The 5,947-nt window shown below is 37.2% G+C and overlaps 1 long non-coding RNA gene across 1 annotated transcript; it reads right to left on the bottom strand.

Moving 5' to 3' along the window:
* Window positions 1–1,354: 1,354 nt before the first annotated feature.
* LOC135415795 (uncharacterized) lies at window positions 1,355–5,620 on the bottom strand. Its single transcript, XR_010431276.1, has 3 exons — window positions 5,445–5,620; window positions 3,211–3,330; window positions 1,355–1,884 (listed from the first exon to the last, which is right to left on the bottom strand). It is a non-coding gene; the product is annotated as an uncharacterized LOC135415795 (long non-coding RNA).
* Between the last annotated feature and the right edge of the window lie 327 nt (window positions 5,621–5,947).

The raw sequence follows: 5,947 nt of genomic DNA, 5'->3' as shown, positions 1-5,947 counted from the left end.
AAAGGGATACTGATGCCATTATAAGTGTTGTGACAGATTGCCTCAAATAATTGTTATTACTATGAGTTCAAGAAGCATCAAAGTGAAGGACTTAGCCCCTTCCCCTTCCCTTTCCTTTCCCTTCTTAATTTTTTTTAATTATTATTTTTTCTTTTCCTGTAGAACAACATCGGAACACATACACTTCAGTTATTTCCTACCACAACATTTAAAAGGGATATGACTTCTCTGTTATGTACAAGGTGATGGTCATAATAACAACAATCACACACACAAGCACAAATTAGACTTATAGATGTAGATTTGAGTAATTTTAAAACTGAATTACAAGACATTACCTGTGTATCTAGAGTTGTGGCAGCTCCTTTTAAAATCTTATCATGTAGGATTCAAGAAAACAATAATTGGTTAAGAAAGAATGTTATTGGAGAGTGGAACAGTCTGAACTCTGTAATGGATTTTTTTTTTTTATAGTGATAAAAGGAACTGAGACAGGGCTGAAGAGTCACTACCGTGAAATACTCAAAAAACAAGGTCCTGGGGACAGAGAAGAGGGGACTGCAAAGAGTGCCTTGTTCAGCCTCCACAATGGATCACTGTCAGGGATGAGACCACAGTGTTTACCTCTTCGCTCAGCACTCTCTGCAGGCTGGGATGGGGTTCAATATTCAGCACAGACACTGAGCCTTGGCTACTTGTGGAACCTTCTGCAGGCAGTGGAAAGAGAGAGGCACTGGAAGAGGGCAATTTATCCAACCTGCCTTCAACATGATGGAATAAATCTGTCTTTGCAAAGTCTTCTTTTCCCACAGCTTACATGAGGCACTTAAAGGTCTAATTTTAGACCTAAAATTTTTCAGTGCAAAATTGCTACTGCAAAATGCATTGTTCATATATTTTTACATTTTTTATGAATGGCATAGCAAACCTCTAAATATGCCAGATGAACACCGGAAAACATAGGATCCATGTTATCTAGGAATTTTGCCTTGTCTTGCAGTCATTAAAGAAAATAGCATGCTGAGATTTTCAGCACTCAGATGAAAAAGACATTCAAGGACCAAAGGGTGATTATGCCTAAGATAATGATGTGGAGGATGAGGGCATTAGCTAAATTCACATTCATGCTTTAATAATTGCTTAGATTATCCAGTTCACAAGTGACTTGGAGTTAATAACAGCCAGGTCAGCTGATTAATAGCAGTGCTTTTAATTTTACCAGTATTGTTCTTTGCTAACCCATTTTTATTCAAAGCAGCAGCACCCGAGTGACATTGCTCTTCTTTATTATTATTTCTAAAATTTTATACAGATTAGTAATAACTACAAAGGAAAGAAATGAGCTACAAAAGCATTAACAAGAAAAACAGTTTATTTATTCAAGAAAATGAAAATTTAAAAAGTGAAAAGTAGGGATTTCTATACAGAAAGGGAAAAGGTGTTGCAAGATCTATGGGGATTTTTTTGTTTTGGTTTGGGTTTTTTTGTGGTGTGTTGTTTTTTTTTTCCCTGAAGCAACATTTGTCATTTCCAGTGTCGCCAATGCAGCATGTATTTTTATTCATGCAATTCCCTTTCGTTTTCCCTGTAGCACATAAGTTCTGACAATGCTGCACAGAAAGACAATAGTTTTTCCAGCACCATCGACTTTCCAACTAATTTCTTAAAGAAATGTCATGTCCATGAACAGAAAAAGAACCTGTGATAGACATGCACCCCCAGCTGCATGTCCTGCAGTGCATGTAGGTGGAATTGAACTTCAGAATATGCAGGGCAGGGAGTTATGGCAGTTCTCCAAGCTATACCAGGAGATCTTTAAAACTGCTTGAAATTATCCATTCCAGGTGGGAAATGGTCTCCTATTGAATCATATTGGATCATATCCTGCAGAATAAAAAGCGAACATTATTAATAGAAATTAAGAAAAAAATACCTTTAGCTAATGTCTTTTTTTGGAGAAAAGTGTAAAAGAATGAGGCAGCAGGGACTTCTGCATTGGAAAGACCTAATGACACTGCTCCACTAATTTCTGGAAAAGACTCCAATGACACAGTGATGATGTGCTATGAACAATGGAATAGAATTAAAGTAAGAATAAGGGTTTTTGCTGTCTCCGTGTGCTAGAATAAATTGTGTGTTTTCCGTTTATGAACTAGCCAGGATAATGACAAGAAAATATTTTATAAAATAAAAAGGTACAGAAAACATATTAAAAACACTATGAAATAATTTATATAATTTTTCTCCTACTCATGAGTTTCCGATTATAGAGGTTTTTAATACAACAATGTATTTTGAAACAGTTATTCAAACACTAAAAATTGATGTATAAATTGACTTTTGTCAGGAGAGTATAATTACATGTCAGCAAATATTGTATAATTGTATTATTCAATCCAGTTCAGCACATACTTTTACAACAGGTGTAACGTGAGTATAATCAGAATTGCATCTTCTATTCTCTGTTCTAAACTAATTATAACATTTTTTAGCTTTTAATAACAGCATAATGTGATAATTCTGATGGATGACAATTCATATAAGTGAAAGACTAATATAGTACGACAGTAAGAATTATTGGAAAGGACAAGTCTGTGAATAAATAAAACTTTTGGTGAAAAAACTAAAAAGAAACATAAATTATAGCTGCCTCTGGATTTGCATAACTGTGTGCTGGATTTTTCATGAAGAATAATAAGGCTGACGTTTTCTGCAACTGGACTCGGTAGCAGCACGTGGGCAAGATGAATTCTAATTCTGTGCTAAGTTACAAGGGGGTGTACTGCACTGCACTCTTCCTCATTGGAACAAAGATCCTTTTTTGTATTCCTTCTGTGCAATGTGAAGCCAAAGAGAAAACATACCACTCATCTGTGGATATGTAAAGTAATGGACCAAGTGATGGGACCAGGAGTAGAGGAAAAGAAAGATTAAAAACAACAAAAAAATCAACAAACCACCCAAACAAACAAACAACAAAAAAGTAAATCCTTTTGACCCTCTCTGTGTGGCCCATGTTTTCCTTCCTCATGAGCACCACCTGTGTCCCCATGCAATGTGGCAGAGATGAACCTGTGACCTTTACAGCTCTCTGCCACCCTCATCACAGTGTCCACACCTGTATTTTCTCTATCTGCCCATGGTTACTAGAGAAGAAGCAGAGCTGTGACACTCTGAGTCCTCCCCCAGCATGGAGCTTGTTGGACTTACCCAAGTCAGGAGTGGAAACACTTCCACATCCATGGTAAGGATCTTATCTCAAGTGGCATATGAAAGGTATCTGGATGGTGCCCCAGACTGTTTCTTGATTATTTAAGAACACACAAAATCCTATAAACATTAAAAATAAAGATTTGTGTAGTAGAGTCAGATGCTTAAAGGAAAACATAAGGACAAGATATTTAATCTGTAATTCTTCAAACTTCAAGTAGTTCTGAATTGAATACACTTACAATTCAACCTCCGAAATAGTAAGGATCATTTATTTACTTGCATCATTTTTTTTCTGTTCTTTTTAGTGTGCCTAATTTCTCTATTTAATAATAACAATTACCAGAAGCAAAAGATATTTTCCTCAAAGTTATGGCCAATAATGAAAGTGGCAAAAGTCTGAGACAGCAACAGCAAATTTCTTCATCATCCTTTTCTACCTCCTCAAGAGAGAGAGCCCTTATTGTGAAAACCTTCATTTCACATTGTTCTGTTGTGTCTGTTTGTTATGGTTGAGAAGACACACAAAAACACACATACAAATAATTAATATGATATCTTTCCATATAAGATGAAATTATAATATATTGAAAACAGGGAGCCTTAGAGTGATTTCCCAATCATCTTTCCCCAAAACTCCACTGTTTTTTTCTTCCTGGTAATCCTTTAAGATGGATATGACTATGATTCACAGTCTTTAATTGGATGAGCAATTAGAAGTTTGGGCATTCATCTTTATTTATCTGAACTCTGCAAAACTAGCCTGGGATTTGCTAGAGAACTGGATGTCTTGGGAAATTTCCTATCATCACTTGGTCATGCATATTACCAATGCATGAGGGTCTCCTGAGGGTTTTTTGGGGTTTTTTTTGAGAGTCTGATGCTTGGATTTATTCATATTTGGAAGAGGAATAATTTTGAAGTTAGCTTAAAATGCATGGGAATTAGAAACAAAATTAAAAAGGAGGATAATGGGGCAGCATGATGTTTTAATTAATCTTTGTCTTACCCTGGGATGTGGAAAATGTCAATTTGCACTAGTTCCATGAAGGATTAAGACCAGTAATATGTACAGTTCATTTAGCTTTGAAATAAAGCATAAAGAAAATAAAAATGAGAACTTTTGATTCAATGTGACACTGAAGGGGAAGGGAATTAAAGAGCTATTAAATGGAGCTGGCTCAATTACCACCATTGGAGGTGACCCTAACAAAATACAGCTGGCTTTACTAGACACCATTTACATCCCCAAGCCACATTCATAGGAGTGTTTGCCAAATCAGAATTCAAACAAACATCTTCCGTTGACTGCTGTGCAGTCCAGATCATTGCATTTTTTCCACTGAAATGCCAAAAAAGATTGGGGAAGAAGCCAAATGAGTTAACTGAGGAGATTCTGGCTTTGTGTAATCCATACTTCATACCTTGTACCCCTCTGCACAGATCCAGCTGCTAAAAGGATGAGAAGGAAACAGACTGGATGTATGAGATCTATAGTTTGGGTTCAGAAAGTGGGCAGGAGTCACTTTTCCAATGCTGTATGTATCACTCTCATGCCACAGGTCCAGAAGAACATTTATGCTCACATCAGCCAAATTGTCCCTATTCCCTTGGTTTAGTCATTACAGAAATTAGATCTTCCCTAAAGAACTGGTAAATTTATTGAAGGGACTAAGACATTAAGTAGAAACTTTGTTACTATTAATAATACAAAACTAACTTATAAGGGGACAATAAACCAGAAATAACTAATCAGAACATGTGGATTTGGTCTATCCATGATCCTTCAGTCTTTAGTCCAAGCCTTCTTTTTAAATCCTCTACCAATTCTAAGTATTGCAACCTTTCACTTTTTCAGTAAGTTACTTCCATTCTTATTTCAGGCACTTGGGTTCTAAATGTTTCCCTTCCTTTATGAAACAGGGAACAGAGGGACAATTCTTTCTAAGAATAAGTGCCAACTTTTCCCCTCTACCTTATCTACCAACATTCCAAACAAATATTGTAGACCTACTCTCACATACTACAGACCCTCACCACATCTAAACTGTAAGCAGACTCACACCCAAAAGACATCAGACTACAAGAAACTCAACATTGGAAAGAAATAATGGACAACTATAAAGGATGTTTGCTGGTATCAGTTTCCCTACTTTGGAAAACTGAAATTTGGAAAGTTCCAGCTCCCATCCTTTCTTCTGATTGAACAGTACTTTCCACCCTTCCAAGATTACCTGCACACATTCTCTTAAATTTTAGCCAAATTTATGGACGCAGAAATGACAGTGACAAAACTGAGTACTTCATCCAGCTCTGGGGGTCCAGCACAGGAAGGACACCAGCCTCTGGGAGCAAGTCCAGAGGGGGCCACCAAGATGATCAGAGGGATGGAGCATCACTCCTATGAGGAAACACTGAGAGAACAGGGATTGTTCAACCTGGAGAAAAGAAGGCTTTGGAGTGACCTAATTGTGGCCTTCCCAGTACCTGAAGGGAAAGATGGAGAGGGGCTTTTAACATGGGCAGGTAGTGACAGGACAAGAAATGGCTTCAAACTGACAGAGAGTAGGTTTAGATTAGATATCAGGCAGAAATTCTTTACTGTGAGGGTGGTGGGACACTGGAATAGGTTGCCCAGAGAAGCTGTGGATGCCTCGTCCTTAGAAGTGTTTAAGGTTAGGCCAGATGGGGATCTGAGCAACCTCTAGTTTCTGGCACTTTGTTGTTTTTACAACCC

Source organism: Pseudopipra pipra, chromosome 1 (assembly GCF_036250125.1).
Source record: "Pseudopipra pipra isolate bDixPip1 chromosome 1, bDixPip1.hap1, whole genome shotgun sequence".
Classification (NCBI taxonomy): domain Eukaryota; kingdom Metazoa; phylum Chordata; class Aves; order Passeriformes; family Pipridae; genus Pseudopipra; species Pseudopipra pipra.
Note: the sequence above shows the minus strand (reverse complement) of the source record. Positions and strands in the feature narration are given on the sequence as shown.